The following is a 21233-nucleotide window of genomic DNA, read 5'->3' on the forward strand; positions in this document are numbered from 1 at the left end:
TTTTTAGTGGAAAGTTTCCCAAAATTTTTGCAAGATCACAACACTGAAATCCAAACTGCATTATCACTAGGCATAACAGTGATCCATTAAAAAGCAGAATGAAGACATAGGGTGCAATCCTGACCAACTTTCTAGCACTGACATAGCTGTGCCAATGTGGCATGCACTACAGCCTGTAGTGGGGAGGCAGTCAAGGGGGCCTCCTCAAGGTAAGGGCATGTTTGTTATCTTACCTTGGGGCTGCATTGCGGCTAAGTCAGTGCTAGAAAGTTGGTTAGGATTGCACCCATACTCTGTAAAATACACTAGTTCCAGTGATTGGCAGAGTAATCAGTTCACCCCCTCATCTCTGAACTCCTTCCAGGTGTATTCCTTTTATTTGCCCAGGTCTTGCAACTGAATCCTGGCATTTTTATCTGCTAGTCTGCCAAGTGTTTTATCTTTTTACTGGTGATTTTAATTATATTTTATTGTATGCTGCTCTGAGAGCTTCAGCTGAAGAGCAGCTAATGAATATCTAAACAAATACAAACAAATGAATAAAAGAATGACGTAAAGAAGCCTCAGAAGGATCATGGCTCATGTAGTAAATGATTTAGTACCTTTCTATGAGAGAATCTGAATGAGACAACCCATTGGAGAGATCCATCAAATTACACTGTCCATTATAGCAAAGTCCCAAACCTGTTGGTACCACAGACTGTAAATGGACCTCGATTCTTTTAGTGTCTGGCAATTTTCAGATGGATGGCATCTAGAAGAGAAACAGCAACTTCCTTATGAGAGAGGAAGAGTTGTAGAGCAGTGGTAAACCACATATTTTGCATGAAGAAAGTTCAAGGTTCAATTCCTGGCATCACCGAGTAGGGTGGGTGGCCAGCCATGCAGCATTTGGACAATGTCTTATGTCTTCTCCACTCATTGATTGTTGTACCTCCGATCTGACAGCAGAGGAACTCTCTCCATAAACTGTTATTTGCACTTTTCCAAATACTGAACAAGAAGATACAGATGAAGACAGTACAGGTCCAGCCTATTTATACACAGATTTTTAATACAATGATTTGACTCAGCATGAATGGTCCCTGCAAATGAGAAGGAATGTGCTGATCTCTGGAGAAGGGGAAAATGCACCCCTTTAAAATCAGTTTAAAAAACTGAACAGTCCTTTAACAATAGCCCCCTTCATGAGAGACAGAGAGGGCAGCTGGCTGATAATCCATCAATCCTTCTTTCTCCAGTGGACTCCTCCCTTCCCCCTGAGCACCTGAAAGAAAGGTGATCACTTTGCATTGATGAAGGGAGGGGCTGAGTGAAGCACCTTTGTAGGTGCTTCCAGGACAACTGATTGATGGATTGTCTTCTTAATTACTCATCTTACATCAAAAAGGTCAGCAACCTGTTTTTAAATCACTGGAGCAAAGAAACTTTGTTTCTTGAGTGGATTTGCTATAGTTTGTTTTTTGCCATCCAGGTGAGTGCTTGGAATAGAAACCAGAGGAATAATGAGGCTCAACCTGTATATAATTAATAGCTTTTTGAAAGATCTTTTGAGTAATACTGGTGTCAAAACATTGCACGGTTATACAATATGGGTTTACTTCAAGTTACATCTTCTTTAAGGTTCAACACTTTAATTTGTGATGTAATAATCACTTTATGATGTATTAACCAGCTTGTGAGGTGGTCTGGTCTGGTATAACCATGCTTAGGATTCTACTGCACAGCTGTCAAACATTTTGGGTAAACATTCAGTCTCACTGTATGCCAAACATCTAGGGCAACCATTTTCATCTCATGGCACACTGACAAGGCACTAAAATTGTCAAAGCACATCATTGGTTTTTTGACAATTGACAAGGTACACCATGCTACTGGTGGTGGTCTCACACCCTCTATGGTTATACTAATAAAGTTACCCTCAAACTCCCGCAGCACACCTGCGGACCATTTGCGGCACACCAACGCGCCATGGCACACTGGCTGAAAATTGCTGTTCTAGGGATAATTACCTCTAGTAACAGAAGCCCTACTCCTACGTTCCATCCATGCATAGAGAAAATTTGGCATGGAGGAGTGGAATCATGCCTACTGGCCCTACCCTCCAGTCTCTGCACTCTATGCTGAGAATGGGTTCTGCACACTTATAACTGGTTGCCCATAGAGCCTGAATGCATGATCATGAACTCCTTAGGCACATGGACTGCTACTGAATGCACATAGGCTGCTACTGAGGTCTACCAGTATGATCCTGCTCAGCCCTCTACACCAGAGGTTCTCAAACTGGTGGGTTGTGACTCACCAGCCTGAAAGCCCAATCCTGAGCTCCTAGGGCGCATGGCTGCAACAGCACCAAAAATGGCTGCCACTACACCCTGTGCTCCCATGGCAGCCGCGGGCGGCACCTTGGGAGAAGGGGGACTTTCGTCCCCTTCCCCCAGGTAAGCAGAGTAGCCCCGCAATTGGCTACTTTTTTTTTTTTTTACTTTTTCCAGACTTTTGGAGGCTTGGGAAGCCTTGCAGAGGAGTCTACAGGCTCCCGGGACCCTCCCTGTAAGCAGAAACCCTCCTCGTCCCTGGCAGCAGTGCAATCCTGTGGATTGTGTTGCCATCTTCCCCCCTCCCCTGCAATAATTAACCTACGTTTTCAAACTCCCTGACAATTTGAAAACTGCTGCTCTACACATGCACTGAATACATGTAGATTACAGTATGTGGCAACTGGCTAGAGAGGCTAAATGCAAGGCTGCCTGTATGATGCGATTCCACAATTGTGCAGAAAATGCACAGAAAGTAGTACTTTCTGTTGAAGAAGAATTCAACTTCTTGAGAGTCTCAGGGCCCAATCCTATTCAACTTTCCAGCACTGGTGCAGCTGCAATGCAGACCCAAGGTAAGAGAGTAAATGTTCCCTCACTTTGAGGAGGCCTCTGTGACTGCTTCCCCACCACAGGATGCAGTGACAGCCCCACTGGCAGGGCTGCACCGGCACTGGAAAATTGGATAGGATTGGGCCCTCAGTTTACATTTTACAATAGAAAGAGAAGTTTCTTTTGCTAAGGTTTGCAAAGAGATGTCCGAAAGTATAGTATTCCTTATAAAATAGCAGCAACCAGAGAATTTGATGAACAATATTTCCAGTGGCTGGGGACAGAACTTCAAGTATCCTGCCTCGGTCTATTCCCCTTCTCATGACTATCAAAACCAGAATAAATGAGGCAAAATAAGATAAATTATTCAAATGAACATGATTTGCATAATATTTACAGACAGAAGGACTGGGATTTCTTGCAGCAGAATTTTGAATGCCTTGGTAAAGAACACTAGCATTTTTTAATAAGTGCGGAGTACACATAAAATGACTTGGTTATGTCTACAGTGAGAAGTTACCAGTGGAGTCAAGCCGGTGGAGCCACCGGTGGAGCCTGACAACCTCAAGTGTACTGCCAGTGTGAGCCATGGGACCAAAGTGAGATGCTATATGCGAAATAAAAGGAAAAAAATGTGTTTAACAGCATTATCTGATGAAATTTCCTTTGGAGTGTTCGGACTGTGTAGCTGTTTTATATAAGGAGTTCCTAAAACCTTCTACTCATCTCTGCAAGCCCTCATAACAATTCAAAGCAAAACAAAAAATCTGCTGGGAACATTAATAAATCTTCACACCTCATCCTTCTAGCACAGGGGTGTCCAAACTTTTTGGCAGGAGGGCCACCCCATCTCTCTGACACTGTGTCGGGGACTAGGAAAAAATAATTAATTTACAGTTCAAATGTGAATAAATTTACATAAATTTGCATAAATGAATATATTAGAGATGGAACTTATATGAACGAATGAGGGTCTTGCAGTAGTTCAAGGCCTATAAAAGGTCTTGCACAAAGTAAGGCTAACCGTTCCTTCACTGTTGCTGCAGCATCACAGACGTGAAACAGCAAGTAGTGGAGGGGGCCCTCATCCCGCAGCTGTCATGCTGAGAGCAGTTGCGTCAAGCCAACACGGGCTCTAGCAAGTCTCCAGAGGACCAGAAGCTCATTGGAGACTGGGGGCTCCCTGTGGGCCAGATTGGGAGTCCCTGAGAGCTGCAAGTGGCCCCCAGGCTGGGATTTGGGCACTCCTGTTCTAGCGCCAAAGGAGGCCTTTGGAGCACCATAGCAGGCCTTTTAATTATCAGTGTAACTCTGATTCATCCCAGGCAAAGACTTCCCCTTTTTCCCATACTGAGATTATCAATGATATGCATCAGACAATTAAAAGAATGTTCTGGGGTTAAAAGTCTCTCTTTTGCAACATTCTTGCATTAAGGCTTGGACAGGTTGGTGTCCACAGTCCCTGGATGCAAGGGAACACCCCCCCCACACACACACACTTTGGCTTTCCCTCTTCCACCTTCAATGCTGAAATTCCTGGTGGCAATGTTCAAAGTTGTTTTAGACATTTGGTGGTTATACCATCCACCTAAGCCTAAAAACAAAACACAAAAGCTGGTAAACAGGTTCAGCTTGTATAGCACCTCTGTGTTGCAGCCCGCATCTCCAACATCTGCATTTACCTTAGCTAATAGTTCAGAGATGTCGATAAACAGCCGTTTGTCATCTGAGGTAGCCTGGTAAATTTATCCACCAGGTTGTGCTAATACCTTGAGTGATATCTGATCACATAGACAAGCCTCTCATCACCACAGGAGTTACTATCAGTATTGCAGGTAATAACTGCAAAGGTTTCTTAAGAAATGTAATCCATTATTACTTAATTAAAACAAAGCCTACCTTTCCCAAATGCTGGAGGCAGGTTACAAAACACTCTAGTATCAGATAAGGACAGCAAAGGTAGAATAGCCTTCCAAGGCATACCAAAAGTGACCCTCAAAAATTCACCTAAAATTTCAATCTTGAAGATTATATAAGGCATAACCAAGGGAAAAGGTGGATCGCTTGCAGATAAGAGCTTTTGCACAGATTACAAGTCATGGCAGCAAAGGATTTGTGACTATGTATACTGAACAGAGAACTTCAGCCAGTCCTGGTTCATGTTGCTTGCAAACAGCACACATAGATAAATGTGTGTAGACAATGTCAATAGAAGGAGAGCATTTCAAGTTCTAGTTTAAATAAAGTCAAAGAAGTTTTATTCAGGGGGAAAAGAAAGCAAATGGACAGAACACATTGTTTTTCCAAGCGGTCTCCAACCCTGCTCCTTTCTTGCCTTCCCTGGAATGCTAGGAACGACCATATTATTCTTCAGAAAAAGAAACACTGCCAGGTTTGGAGTCGTCACTTGTCTTTGTTAATTAATTCCCTGAGAGTATGAGTCAACTAGACAAAAACTAAGCTATTGCTTCTAATTTTGTACTAACTGTGATCAGCCTGGCCTATATTCACTTTCTAAGGTTCTAAGGTTTCTAAGGTTCAACTATCTTGAGTTTACTGGCCTCCATATGCAAAGTGCCCAAACTCAGAGAGTCAGCAAAGCACCCAGTCCTTAATGGGCAGAAATGTACTTTTCATTTCAGTTGCTTGTCCCTGTATTTGCATGAGTCCCTGCTCAGCACATAGCTGAGGAGTGGGGGATTACCCCAATCTTGCAATGAACTTCAAGGGTGCCTCTGCACCACAGTGCAGTGAATGTGGGTTAGTACCCATCCACCTTCTGAGCTTGGAACTGAGTGTGCACGTGCAGGAGATTGTCCCTGATCTTATTCTGTAATTTAGAAGCACTCTGAACAGATTTAAAGCCAAATGTGTTCTTGAAGCTAAGGCCAGGCACAATATGCAGACCTCTGAAAGCGGAGATTATCATTATTTTCATGGGACATTGGAATTTTAATCAGAGAACAGTCTCAGGGTGAGAATCTAGAAGTCTACACTTGATCCCAAGATCCCGATGTTGACAACCTCAAGCACACTGCCAGTGTGAGCCATGGGACCAAAGTGAGATGCTATATATGAAATAAAAGAAGAAAAAAATGTGTTTAACACCAGTATCTGATGAAATTTCCTCTGGAGTGTTTGGACTGTGTAGCTGTCTTACATAAGGAGTGCTTAAAATTCCATGAGCCGATGCAGCAATGCCAAAAAGGAGTGTGCTGCATCGTATGCTGGGAAGGCAACCCAAAGACAAATGGAACATAAGCAAAAATATATATTTTATTTTTTTAAAATAATTTTTCCTTACCTCCTAATAAGCACAGAATTAACGCTAACCCCTTATCTTTTCCACGGCATGCATGCTTTAATTACAGAAAGATATTCACAAAATGGACCAATTCTAAACTGGTAATACTCATGGCCCAATCCAAACCAACATCGTGACTGAAGTCTATTATTTTTGCCTACAGAACAAGCTTGTTCACTGTAATTACCTGGGGGACGTCCAGCTGTTCAAACAATTTTACAAAAGGTTATATCAGCTTGGCAAACAGAATGAACAGTGAAGTTGGCCTTTAAAGGAGAGTAATTCAGTTATTAAATATTAGGGATAGGAAAAAGGATTGCAGTAACTCAAACATTACCATCAGCTTCAAGCCTGGTATTTGAAATTTCCACATGATGTTCCTATGATATTGTCTTTTCTTTCCCTGGTCTCCTATGGCCCCACTTTAGCTGTCATGTTCATGTAGAGAGCCCAAAGCTGATTGCTTGAGTCAATATGCTGATATCCAAATGTTCCAGTTCCATCAAGCAGTAAATGAGCAAAATGCTTAGCCACCAATAAGGGTGTTTGTTGCCAGTGTGGCAGAACAACCATAAAACTTCAAATTAAAATGAGCAACTAAAAAGATGCAGATCACAAAAGTCAACTGTAAATTATAGACACTTTAATGGTGCAATCCTATACTTCTGAAATGCCAGTCTCATTTGCATATGCCCTGAGATGCTGGCACAATTATAGTCCCACCATCATAGTCTCAGTTCCTCCAATGAATGTGCCACACAAGTGCAGATGCACCTCTGACACTGGTAGAACTATCAGCACAAACCCCCAAATGGGGTGGAGACATGGAAGGCGCATGGGCAGGATCAAGAGTTGTGTATGTGTATGCCATATCCTAAATGCCCTCCAGATGACAGATGTGCTCCAAATATCTGCAAAATGTTACACAGACAATAGAGCTGGCGTGGAAATTTGAAAAGCCATCAGAAACAATGGGGAAGGCTAAATCACCAGAAAAATCTCATCATTTATTCCCCCATTTTCTGATGGCAGACCATAGGATACAAACTAAACTTCACAGTCAATTATAACACACTCACTCCTGTCAGGAAACCAGATGACAGGGCACATAGCATGGAGATATAACTCTTTGGCCTCAGATCGTGCACAGAGCACACTCACACGGGAACGGTAGTGATGGGAACTATGAAAGGCACTTTGTACAAGCTGCTGCTCCCACATGTTTAGCAAGACATTTTGTTAACACTTATCTTCTTTGGATTCTTATTGCAGGAACTCTGCCTCAGGAGGATTCCATGCGCAAACACCCAAGTGGAACCTTCACTCCACCACCCCAACAGGAAGAGCAAGGACAACGCACCCCACATACATAAGCAACCTTGGAAGGCCACTACACCTTAATCTTGCATAGTTGTCTTAAATATGCCCTTCATCAAATACTGAACCTTCACTATTGTCAAACTTGTCTTTGCTATGAATTTGTCTATGCTATCCACCCCTTCCTTTTGCAATGGCTAACAGCAGTGAATGTGTGCTCTCTCTGTGGTTGAACACCAGATATTCCAAATATTGCCGCTGCTGGTTGAACACTTATTCCTCACAGAGCTCCACTGCAACCTTCATCAGGAAGGGAAAGATAATGCCTGGAGCATGCTCTCACCTCAACAAGTCACTGCTTCATGCACACCCAGGTAGCACCACTTACTTTCACCCGCACCAAGCATGCCTTCTGATCAAGGGACCGTGTGTGGCTGATGGTGCTGTACATGTCTTGCCATGCTCCATGTGTCTTTCTTTGCTCTCCAGAGGCTACTGTCGAACAGGGGAAGAAGGCATGGGATGCTCCACATGGTTGGTCATGCAGATAACAAGGGAAGCCTGCAGCATGCCTGGAAGCAGTGAGCACTGTGATCCCAGTTGTTCCTCTGTGGGGCCTACTTGTTCAAGACAGCCCCTGTTACTTTGCAAACTCCATGACAGCCAGTGAACGAAGTGGTGTTACTAGATGTCACCTCACTGTCAGGTAACTTGCAAAAAGACAAGCACTATGCTGGGAGCAGTTGGCTGGCAACCCCAATTGTCTGTTTTTCTTATAGATACTGCTTTGCCTTTGAGACTCTGCAATAAAAACTTTGATCTTATCACACCTGTTGCCACTTCTCCCCACCCTAGTTGTTTCCAACCTCAGCTGGTGGCAGGGTGGGCCCCTACAGGGCAGGGAAGGGCTTATCTGCTCCCAAGGCTCAGCGCTTGCATTGCCTCTCTCTGACTTCCTGGGCTCCAGTGCCCACAAATCACTTCCTATACACATTTACCTAATGCCCCACTGAACACAATGGGACTTATTTCTGAATAGCTGTGCATAGAATTGCACTGTAAGCAACAAGACTGATCCTTACAACAACCTTTCATTGTTTGCAATAATCCTACTTATACCGTGACAACAGCCTTGGTTCAAGATTTCCATCAAATTTTACATTTACCCATGATTTCCCTTCACTCCTCTTCATGGGCCAGCATGTACAGGGGTCTACAACAGCAGAACAGAGTTCACAAGGAGACCTGCTGCAAGACTGGCAAAGGTAGGTGCAATGGCAGTGGGTGGAATGAGGTGGGTAGGGTCAGGCAGGGGGAGGAATGAGGATGTTTGCAGGTGGGGCAGAGAGTGAGATGGACCAGAGATGGTACCTGTGGCACTCTAGTGTGCTGACACCGTAACACCATTCATGTCTCTTACTATGGCCATTAGACACTTCAACCTTACACCTTCTAAACAGCAAGCATAGATCTGAGGAGTCCCATGGCATTGGTGGAGGTTTTCCCTAGGGCAAGTGAACAAAAGTTCACACTCTGGTGTAGCGGTATGGCAAAAGGGGGTTTCAGTAAGACTGGGTTGTTAGATTCATACTTTTTACATTGTGAGCCTGATGATAGGGAGTTGAAAAAAAAATTGTACCACACCGAGCACACATTGTGTGTTTTATAAATAAAAACCTATGGTTCCAGCAATCTACAAAAGCTTCATGTGGACTGGAAAACTACAGCATTGCATAACTGGAATGCTTTTTGCTTGAACCATCAGTTAAAGATGTTCCTTTTGTGGGCACACACATTCATTCTGTGTGAATACCAAGGAACTAGAGTCATCTAAGCCTAGCCTGGGCCACTCTCTCTGCTAGTGGAATGAACCAGAGGCTTGAGCCCCTGGAGTTTGGGGGAGCTCAGTGCTTGCAAGAGCTGGAGAGTTAGTCTGTAGGACTTCAGCTTCACCTTTGTTGAAGGACTGGCTATTTAAAAGGGGTGGTGGAGGCTACTGGAGGACAGTTTGCCCTGAGGACTTGTACACCCACCTGTTTTGATGTGTTTAGAGGCAGGGTGGTGTAGTGGTTAGGGAGGTGGACTTAGACCTGGAAGATCCAGGTTCAAATCTCCCCTCAGCCATGAAGCTTCCTGGGTGACCTTGGGCTAGTCACTTTCTCTCAGCCTCACCTACCTCACAGGGTTGTTGTGAGGACAAAAGAAGGGGAGCAGATGTGTACACTGACCTGTGGTATAAAAATGTGAAAAATAAAATGTGAAATTTTTCTGGGAACTATGCCCTGTCCATGTCCTTCCATGGAGTGTTAAGGCCTTGAGAGGATAGGATACACAAGAAAAAATTGGAAACATGTATTTCTGACTCACTGGGGGATTGTTTGATCAGTGAACTGGGAGTGTCTAAGATTGGTCGGAGAGACCCAGGACCATGACATAGACCTTGGAAAGAGACAATTTGGTAGCTTAAATGTAGCTGGCTTTATAAGCAAGTTCTGTAGCTGGCTAGGAATGGGAGACTTGGGGGTTTCTAAGAACTGCGCAGTGTTTGCTTTGGGGGGAACCAATGCTGCTTTTGCTAAGACCATCTGTTGGGTGTTTGCCTGCTTACCCATGCTCAACTTGTAGATTTGTAAATAAACCCAAATTGCAAAGATACCATGAATGTCCATTGCTCTGTCCTCACGAGGAACTCTCCAGATAGCAATTGCCCCTGAACTTCTTGCCACTCAAGGAAGCAGGGAATTCTAAACATGTCTGAACTCTTTATCTAGATCACAGGTGCCCAAACTCCCCTGGCCCACTTTTGGCCCGCGAAGACTCCCAATCCAGCCTGCAGGGAGCCCCCAGTCTCTAATGAGCTCTGGCCCTCTGGAGACTTGCTGGAGCCTGCACTGGCAGGATGTAACTGCTCTCAGCGTGATGGTCAACTGCTCAAACTCTTGTGTGAGTCCTGGGACAAGGGCTCACTCCACTGTTTGCTGTTTCATGTCTGTGATGCAGCAGTGGCAGCAAAGGAAAGGTCAGCCTTGCTTTGTGCAAGGTCTTTTATAGGCCATGAGCTATTGCAAGACCTTCATTCATTCATATAAGTTCCATCTCTAATGTATTCATTTATGTAAATTTATTCAAATTTGAAATGTAAATTAACTCTTTTTTTCCTGGCCTTCCTGCCAAAAAGTTTGGACACCCCTGATCTAGATATACACCACTTCTTACAGTGCAATACTATGCACACGTACCTGAGAGTAAGCCCCATTAAACACAACAGTACTTACTTCTGAATAAGCATGCACAAGATTGTGCTGTTACTCTGACTGCAAGCAACTCATGGTTAAATAGCTCTAGAAATTGCTCAAGCAGAAGAAAAATGTCTGAATGTCCCTCCTCCAAAAACCAAAACACTCCTTGCATGTAGAAAGCCAGCCTGCCAGAGAAGGGTTTACTCTACCCTTTCTGGCATGTTTACTGTGTACACAGAGCTTTCTCAAACACACAGACTTCCCACAGGATGAACAATAGTATTTAGATAGCACATCTGAGTATTCAGAGTATTCTTAACATAATCTTTATAACAACCCTGTGGTCTGTATTGATATTTTCATATTGCACATCGTTGTTGGCAACCTTCAGTCTCGAGAGACTATGGTATCGCGCTCTGAAAGGTGGTTTTGGAACATCGTCTAGTGTGGCTGAAAAGGCCAATTCGGGAGTGACAATCCCTTCCACACTGGGAGCAAGTGCAGTCTGTCCCTGGTCTGTCTCCCTGGCTATGGGCCTTCCTTCTTTGCCTCTTTGCCTCAGACTGTTGGCCAAGTGTCTCTTCAAACTGGGAAAGGCCATGCTGCACAACCTGCCTCCAAGCAGGCCGCTCAGAGGTCAGGGTTTCCCACTTGTTGAGGTCCACTCCTAAGGCCTTCAGATTCCTCTTGCAGATGTCCTTGTATCGCAGCTGTGGTCTACCTGTAGGGCGCTTTCCTTGCATGAGTTCTCCATAGAGGAGATCCTATGGGATCCGGCCATCATCCATTCTCACGACATGACCGAACCAACGCAGGCGTCTCTGTTTCAGCAGTGCATACATGCTAGGGATTCCAGCTTGTTCCAGGACTGTGTTGTTAGGAACTTTGTCCTGCCAGGTGATGCCGAGAATGCGTCGGAGGCAGTGCATGTGGAAAGCGTTCAGTTTCCTCTCCTGTTGTGAGTGAAGAGTCCATGACTCGCTGCAGAACAGAAGTGTACTCAGGACGCAAGCTCTGTAGACCTGGATCTTGGTATTAAGACTGAGAGAGTGGATTGCCAGTGATCCAATAATAAATTTGTGGCAGCAATTCAGTGTGAACTGGGAAGTTAGTTCCACCAGCTCTGAAGAAATGGAAGTTTTTCCAAGACTGTAGCACTTGATTGTCATGCTGGAGCTCTAGTGTGCCTGAAAAGAATGTCTTTGACTTGGAAGAGCTCCTAATCTCGACTGTATAAAAGAATTAGCTGTTTTCCTCAAAGGCATGCAAAAGGCATTTTGCACATGTTCAGAGGTGCCCGTTGTTTCAGCCTTGCCCCCAGCTGAGCAGAGCCTTGGGGGGCCGGCCTTGCCCCCAGCTGAGCAGAGCCTTAGGGGCCACTTACACAAGGCTGGGCTGTACCTTTCAAAACCTGGCCTCCCCTCTTGTACTACCCCACCTCTACCTAGACCTGTCTCTCCTCTTTAGCTGGGGGGCAACATCTCCCCCCCTTCCGCAGCACCAAGGTCTATGGCCACCGCCTCCCCTGGACCGTGAACTCCTGGGCTGGAGCACAGCCCTCCACCAGCAAGGCTCGCAGAGCAGAGGCGGCCACGGGGTGTCCTGCTCGTGGCGACCCCCCCCCCCCCGTGAGGACAAAGGGAGCTTCCAAGCGGGCAGCGCAGCCCTCGGCTCGCCTCCTGCTGCCTCCCCTTCCAGCCTGGTAGGCAGCCCGCCAGCTCCTCAGCCTTCCCACACTGCGCGCCTGACTCAACTCATCTTGAGGTTACTTGAGGTCACCCCCTCCCCTCCCCCCTCATTAGCATTGGCCTCAGTTCAGTCGTCGCTCACCCGGCTTCCGAACTCCTCCCCCCTCACCAGGAATGGCCGCGGAGCCTATCGGGACTTGTAGTCTTGTCTACTACCACACTGCTTCTCAAACTTTTAGCACAGGGACCCACTTTTTAGAATGAGAATCTGCCAGGACCCACCGGAAGTGATGTCATGACCAGAAGTGACATCATCAAGCAGGACAATTTTTAACAATCCTAGGCTGCAATCCTCACCACACTTACCCAGGAGTAAGTCCCATTGACTATAATTGTTAGAAGCATATAAATAGAAGCGCATTAAAAGCACATTATGTGTAACATTTCCCCAAATGCAGTCACATGTCATGGGAGTATCAAGTCTGCTATATTGATAATATTTGATAATGATAATAATTGGGACCACAAATTGGCTCGTGACCCACCTTGAAGGTCCCGACCGACAGTTTGAGAAACACTGCTTTAAATAGTGTGGTAAGTGGAAGCCACTGCCGTGTGGCTATATCCAGTTATGGAAAAGGCTTCAGGAGACAACCTTGAGGCAAAATCTGGAGCCGGAGTCCCTGAGGCAGTTCGCGGCTGTACAAGTCACACTCTGGCAACTCCTGCGACGCTGCTGGAACCAACCGTATTGGCTTCTGCCTTTCCATTGGACCATCTCAACGGCGTGGAGAGGGGGGATTTGCTGCATGGGTAACAGTCTATCCTCCATATCTACCTTACCCAGGCTTCATGCACTGGAGGGGACACTGTTCCAGAACCACCATTCAGAGTGCGATACCATAGTCTTCCGAGACTGAAGGATGCTAACAACCTGGAAAAGATGCCTCTCTCAACAGAAGGGGGGGGCATGCATATGAAACAATCCAAATGATTGTCTAGTGCAGAGGTTTCCAAACTTTTTAGAGGCCCTAGGCTAGAGGCTGCTGCTTGATGTATAAATGCCAAGGGGGTGGCTATAATGGTGATTGGGCAGCAGTCATTAACAGCTTTTTATTCTTTTATGCACACAGTTTAATCTGCCCTTTTGTGACCCAACAAAAAGTGGGTCACGACTGGTGAGTCCCAGACCCACAATTTGGGAACCATTGGTCTAGCATAGTTTGTGCTAGACCTAGTGATGGGTTGCAACCTGATTTTTGGGTGGGTCTCTAAAGGATGATGGAAAAATCAGATACCTAAGGCTGCAATCCTAACCACACTTTCCTCAGAGTAAGCCCCTTTGAACAATATAGGAATTACTTCTGAGTAGACCTGGTTAGGCTACTCTAATTGCTTCAAGCCCTGAGGCTATTAAAACATAAATTAGACATTGTAGGTGCTAATTACCCAGTAAAGAGCTCAGCTCCTGCAGTTTACAAGATAGCTGCAAACTGCCCTGCAAGGAGCTGAGCTTCTGCAGTTTTGCAAGCATGTATAAATATAGGGAGATAAATCTTTGAGGGTCTTTTTATGGTTATTATTACTTATAAATAAAATATTTCTTTCTAGATCTCCTTTTTTTTTAAAGGTCTGGTAAAAGTTCTTTTAAAAGATCTGGTGAAGGTGTTGGACTAGGTGACCTTTTACGTTCCTTCCAACTCTATGATTCTAGAAACCTAGGTGGGTCTCGATACAGTGCCATTTTAAAAAGTGGGTCCTGGTGCTAAAAAGTTTGGGAACCACTGGACTCTGGCATATCCCAGAGGGCACCAGGATGAGGTCTCTTGTTATCTGGTGTGCTCCCTGGGGCATTTGGTGGGCCGCTGTGAGATACAGGAAGCTGGACTAGATGGGCCTATGGCCTGATCCAGTGGGGCTGTTCTTATGTTCTTATCCCTGCTAACTGGGCAAAGAGGCACTTATTTCAAGTGGCGCTGCTCCTCTTATACAGTATTGGGGGGGGGGGGAGAGCAACTGTTCCATTTTCAAAGTCCATTTATGTAAATGGATTTAGGGGTGCCTGAGGATATGTAAGAGCTGGAAAGAAAACAGAGGCGCAAAGCATTGGTTTGTTTTAATGAGTCCTGGCGTCACCCGCCCTGCCCCCCGGAAGCCACAAATCCGCTTGTTAGAAACAGAGACCAGGATGAAGGTGTCTTGTTGTCCTGTGTGCACCTGAAACATCTGTGGGCCACTGTGAGATGCAGGAGGCTGGACCAGCTGGGCCTTTCGCTGATCCAGCGGGGTTCTTCTGATGTGAACCCTCAATGTAACAATCGGAGACCCTGCTGCGGCGCCAAAAACTACACCTCCCAGCATGCTCTTTGCTCCCACAAGCCCGTGCGGCCCAACGGCGTCGCCCATTAGTCAGATTTGAAAAGAACCCGCGGCTCGAATACCTTTCGCTAGGACTGGGGCGTCAGGACCGGCAGGGGCCGCTTCGAGGCGCAGGTGGGAGCGGCGCTTCCAGGTGTCCTTCGGGGGCGGCAGGCGCTCCGGGCTCGTTTAGCTCGGGCGGGGAAGAGCCGGCGCGCCTGTGGGTTCGAGGCTCTCCGCTGGATCTTCGCCGCCCTCGCTGGCCGGCGGGTGTGTGGCTGAGGCCCGGCCCGGCCCAAGGAAGCAGCTGCCGCCCTCCAGCTCCTCTCCACAGGCCTTCGAGACGTCTGCAGCCTGGTTCTCTGCCGCCCTGGGTGGTAGCAGGCAGGTCAGAGTTTGCCATGCAATCCCATATCAGATCAGTGTTTTCATACTGTGGGTTGGGACCCACTAGGTGGGCTGTGAGCCAGTTTCGGGTGGGTTGCATAGCACCTACCTCAGCCACCACTGGCAATCTTCTTTACTTCCTCTTCTACCGCTTTGGGTGTTCAGGGAGGTACAAAGTTCTGGTTCTTGCACTTCTAGTGGCCTCTTCCAGTGATATTTGATATTGTTGCAATATGTTTGTTGCACTGTGTGTGTTTGTGTGTACATACATGCATGTATATATACAATGCATATATATAGTGTGTATTTGTTTATATATATATATTTACATAGGTGTGTATATACATATATATGTGTGTGTGTGTATGTATGAATATATATGTATATACATGCACCTATATACACATACACACACCTACATACATACACACACCTATATATGTGTGTAATATGAGGGTAATGGAGGGTATGGTATCAGAGTGGGATATAGTCTTACAAGACTGAAGGTTGCCAACAACAACAGAAGTGTGTGTGTGTGCTCACGCACACACACAAATATAGCAGCCCTGTACCCTGTATGTTCAACTCTGTATTGTTAATGGTTGGTTGATATATTGCAACCGTTGACAATTCAGGGCTGAAAATACAGGGTAGGAAGCCGCTTGGCAGTGTGGGCTCCTGATTGGAGAGAGGCATGGTGGTTTGCCCTGAATAGGTGGGAAGATGGGACATTGGAAGGGAGGGATCTGTGGCTGGAGAAGGATCCAGGTCTATGTTCTGCTTTGATGTCCGAGCTGGAATGTTTGAATTCTGAACTATGCAAAATCAACGCAAGTGTGCTACATAATTGGTTGATCACAGCTTAGGTTTGAAGCCTAAATTGATGACAACACCTCCAGGTTAATGACATCACTTCCAGTGGGTCCTGACAGATTGTCATTCTAAGTGTGTTCTGGTGCTAAAAGGCTTGAGGACCACTGCTTGTATCTGTTTTGTCAGAAGCAAGTGTGCCGCTCTGTTACTTTGTCCCCTGTAAGAGGGCCTAGGATTCAGTTTATTATTGAAGGGTCCAACACTTCATGATCATCACAACCTTTATTGGCATATAACAAATAAACAAGGTAAAACACAGAAATTATTACAATCACTAAGAAGGTAAACATAATGTGGCAGGGAGGAGGAGGAGGAAATCTGAAAAAATAAAGGAGGAAAAAATGAAGAGACAATTTTTAGGAAGGGGGGAAAATTTTAATAATTTGGGATAGAAAATGAGCAACTGCTATAGTAATGTTTTCTTGATTATCACTAAGCAGAACAAAGAGGGGATCAATAAATGGACCGGCAGGATGACATGAAAAGGGCTCCAAATACAGCTTTCGGAGTGTACAGTGCGCTGGGTAATAGATCAAAATATGCTCAAGTGTGTCTGGTTCAAGATGACAAAAGGCGCATAATCTGAGGTTCCGAGAAAGATGGAAAAATCTGCCAAGGTGATAGGAAGAAGGGAAAATGTTGAAACGCGCAAGCATTAAAGCCCTTTGAAGGGAGGGATTTATTAGGGTAACAAAATATTTAGATGACTGACCTGTAAGGGACAGTGACCAAAAAAAGAGAACATACTGGATTAAGATCAGCGGAAAGAGAGGCAAATTCAGCTTCCCAGAGCCTAGTTCTAATAAGCTTGTAAGCACTGTTGACATCGAGATCCGCTAAAGATTCCGAAGAAAGATCTAGGGAATTCAATTTAGAGTCAAATTTTAGAAACCAGCTGGACAAAAAAAGGGTCTCTTAGCAGGTCATTAAGAAGGGAATCTGGTGGAAGTGACAGATGGAAGCGGAGCCAAAATTTAAACGTTAAAGCCCATGCAGTAGTTGAAGGAAGATGAACTCCTAACTCAAGAGTCACCGTTGCTAACCTGATGGAGTTTGGGACTCCAAGAATCCTCCTAAAAACTTCATTGTCGGTGTTCAGTCAGGAGGACTGCACTGTCAGCTATATTGCTGCTGATGTTAATTTATTGTTGCACTTCTGTTGGACATTTAGCTTCACATAAGAGTTGTTGGTTGCTTCACTTCATGTGTTCTTTGGTGCGTTCATTTGTGAGCCCATCTCTAGGTTCTGTGCATGTACTCTTTAGTTCAGCATTTCTCAACATTTGTGTTCCCCCCCCACCCCCCACATTGTACCACTTTGCATGGTTCACCTTTTGGGAGTACCACCTATAGCAGGGGTCGGCAGCCTTAAACACTCAAAGAGCCATTTGGACCCGTTTTTCGGAGGAAAAAAACCACAGGAGCCACAAAACCCTTTTGACATCTAAAATGAAGATAACACTGCATATATAGTTCTTTTTTAACCTTTATGCTCTTATAGGTCCCATTTTTATAATGTAGCCCCCTCTTGTAGCTTTTAATTAGTTTTGTCATACATTCTTGTCCTGTGTTTTCAGACACCTGGTCCTCTATGGTGTTTTGCCTGATTCCAAGGCCATTCTCTGCCTGGAGAATTATGCCCACTTTAAGCAAATTAGCTCCCCTTCTTTCCCCCAACAAATGACCCTGGTTCTGCCCTGCAGTCCTGCTGGACCCCACCTCCAGGGTAGCTCACCTGTTCAACCTGCAGAGGTCCTCTCTCCTGCCAGCAGCCTCCCACCACTACAGCAGACCCTTGGTCCTCAGCAGGTCTTGTGCACAGCAGCCACACACCAAACTCCAGTGTCTCCAGCAGTCCGTTAGTCACAAAGTCGGGCAGAGTCCAATGTCAATAAGCTAAGTCACAGTCCAAGCTCAGATTCCAAAGTAATTCAGAGTATCAAAGTCAATATGCCCAGTCAGTCTCCCCCTCCAACCTGCACTCCTTCTCCAACCCACACCCCCTTCCTGCCTCAGGTGCTCCTTATATCCCTGAGGGCCCTATTGCCTTCAAGTGGCTGCATCTGTGCCTTAAAGGGGCCACTGCTGACACCACATCTACCTCACCAGATCTTCCAGGATTCCAATAGATATGGTGGTTATGACATCTCCTTATCTTACATGGATACTAAAGAACTCCCCCCACCTTCCAGAGGCACCCTGCTGGAAGGAAAAAAGGACACAGATTCCAGAGGTGGGGAAGAGAAGAAGCCAGAGCTGGGGGGGAGGCAGCCACAGGCCAGCTTCTGCCCTGCCTGCCTGTCCTCCCTCACTTAGGCTGCAACCCTCTCCACACTATCCTGGGAGTAAGCCCCATTGACTACAATGGGACTTCTGAGCAGACAAGTTGGTTGGAGCTCTCAGGTTGCAGTCTTCTCCATGCTTTCCTGGGAGGAAGCCCCACTGACTACAGCTTACTTGTGAGTAGACCTGCACAGGAGGGGGCTGAGGCTACAGCCCTCCACACCTTCCTGGGAGTAGCCCAGGGACTACATCAGGGCTTGCTCTCGAACAGACCTGTACGGGCTCCCACTCACCCATCCTTGCGCTTGGCCTTGAGCAGGCTCCAAGGCTGCCATCCCAGGCACCCTTTCCTGGGAGTAAGCTTCATCCGCTGTAATGGGGCTTACTACTGCGTAGACACACAGCATGTCTCCTCAGCTGTGGAGAAAAAGCCTCTCCTTGCACTGAGTGGTGACCTGCAAGGGCTCGCAATGGCTGAGGAGGAGGGCGTCCTGCTGGAGAGTTGGGGAAGGGAAAAACAGGGAACTTAAGCCTGCGGAGCTTATTGAAAAGGGAAACCAATGCGGGGCAGGTGGGGGTGAAGGGAGAGGAGGGCAGTGAGCTCAGGGGGCGGAGGGAAGCAGCCTGCTCTCCCAACACAGTGCCTTCTGTTACTCCCTTTGCCACTTTCACCGGGAGGAGCCGCAGCAGACAGCTGAAAGAGCTGCATGTGGCTCTAGAGCCACAGGTTGCCGACCCCTGACCTATAGTAACTGGTGACAATGTTGCCAGTTACTTCTGCATTAGGAGGCTAGATACAATACAACAAACACCGGTAAAAGGCTTGGTGTGGATGGGTGGGCTTTTTCAAACATGTGAAAAGCACATGCTGGATCTCTGCCCACTGAGTCAAGCTTCCTACCACTGCATGTAAAGTTGCATTGCAGGTCTCACAGCCAGGTGGTGGAGGTCTGGGGTCCCATGTATACTACCGAACCTCACCTCAAGTACCACTGGTTGCAAAATGCTGCTGTAGTTCATCAGCATACCCAGGAAGACTGCATTTCTATTACTATACTTGAAATATCTATATACTGTATTACTATATAGTACTTGAAAATTGTCACTGAACTTGATGTAATTATAGTTGCTGATTCCATTACATAAGCTTTTGTTTCCCTTTCCCTATCCCCTCATCTGTCATTGTGGATAAGATTTTATGTGTGATGCTCATAAGCCTAAGACTGAAATAAACTGGCTGATTGGAGAACACTCTGGTTGGGACTAGGCTGCATGGTGAGGGGAGGCTCACTTTTCTCTCCTTGCCCAGATGCTGTTTTAAAGGTGGAAATCTAAAATCCCACATCTGAAATGGCAATTGAGAAAATGTGCGTATGTCAGTTTTCTACTTTAACTGAGTTCATTTTCCCTTATAACCTGATTGGTGTATTACTCAAATGTTTTATGTCTGCTTGACCCACTGCATGATTACCTAGAAGTAAATATTTTTGTTTTCCGGTATGACTGTAGGTGCAATCTAAGTGCTGTTTGTGGTGATGCCTGTATAGCATTCACTCTCCAGAAAACATCACTATGCAATGTATTTTTTGCAATGTAATTATATGCAATGTAATTTTTAGGTGATTAGTGAAAATGTGGGGGTATATACTGTACATAATTTTTTATACCTTAATTTTCATGGTTTATTGCTGTAGTTGACTGTTCTGGTATGCTTTTTTTAAACTTTCAGAACTTTAGTTTTGCCGTTGTATACTGATTGAAAAGGTGCCTGAGTCTTTAAAAAGCCACACCACAGGTATGGTGTTTATGGCGTTGCTGTCATGTAGTAAAATGTCATTTTGTTGTGTGATACTTTATTTATTTATTAGCATGATTTTATCCCACCTTTCTCCAACACTGAAGGAGATTCTAGGTGGCTATTTCTGTCTAAGATATACAAGGTTTGGCATCAGTTTTCAAGAAGCTTGAAACAGGAAGTTTGTCCCCTTCTCCAGAGTTGTTAGAAACACTTGCTAGCAGTTGGCTGTGTTCACAGCACAGTATAATCAAAGCAGTTTGTTGTCCAATATTGGACTATTGACTCTCTGGGAATCTAACAGCATTACTATTTGTGTTTCCATAAATGGGGGAAAAGGAAACTACTATTCTTAGATCTTTGGTAATAGTTTAGATAAGATTCTTATTTTTGTTTTTGAATGTGGGTGGTGCCACTTATATGTGACTCATATATTCTGGAAGACATTGGGGTTGGTGTCTAAATGTGCGTGGTATCACTGATGTGTGACTCATACGTTCTGCACTGCATCAGTGTTGGCTTCTGTGGTAAACTACCAGTGCGAACGCAGTCTGACTGTCTCTTCCAGTATTTTAGCTGAATGCCCTTGTACTGTTTTCTTACTGCATTGGTTGTCATCTGCTGGGTCATAATCCGACCTAAAGTGGGCCATGTCACTTAACATCACCCTTGGTTTCTTCTGTTTGGAAGAATATGGTGAGGAGAGACAATGGAGAAACATACAGGAAAAGAGAAACTGAAGTCAGACCATTTACAAAGGAGGTCAGAGCTGCTTTGATTTCTAGTAGTTGCATAGTAGAGTTAATCTTGGCTGACCTAGCTTTTTCTTATATGCCAAGCAGGATGTTTTTAAAAACATTTTCTGATCGGATGCAAATCGGTATGCCTGCCAAGTTGTGTTCAAGCCATGTCTGCCCAACATTGCATATATGCAACGGGGACCAAATGTGTACCTCTGTGGGCCAAGCAGAAACGGGTTAATGAGTTCTGTTGGTTTTCATCTACCCATTACAGAAAACTCTGAACTAATGGCATTACTGGTTGTCCCTTGTCCACAATCAAATGCCAACACTTGTGTTTTCATGCTAAATTGGTAGTTTTCAAACTTTTTGCCTTCAG

At 45.4% G+C, this 21233-nt stretch overlaps 1 pseudogene; it reads right to left on the bottom strand.

Annotated features, from left to right (window-relative positions):
- Nucleotides 1-4170: 4170 nt before the first annotated feature.
- On the bottom strand, nucleotides 4171-20744 carry LOC136645182 (uncharacterized; annotated as a pseudogene).
- Nucleotides 20745-21233: the final 489 nt, after the last annotated feature.

Source organism: Tiliqua scincoides, chromosome 3 (genome assembly GCF_035046505.1).
Source record: "Tiliqua scincoides isolate rTilSci1 chromosome 3, rTilSci1.hap2, whole genome shotgun sequence".
NCBI lineage: Eukaryota > Metazoa > Chordata > Lepidosauria > Squamata > Scincidae > Tiliqua > Tiliqua scincoides.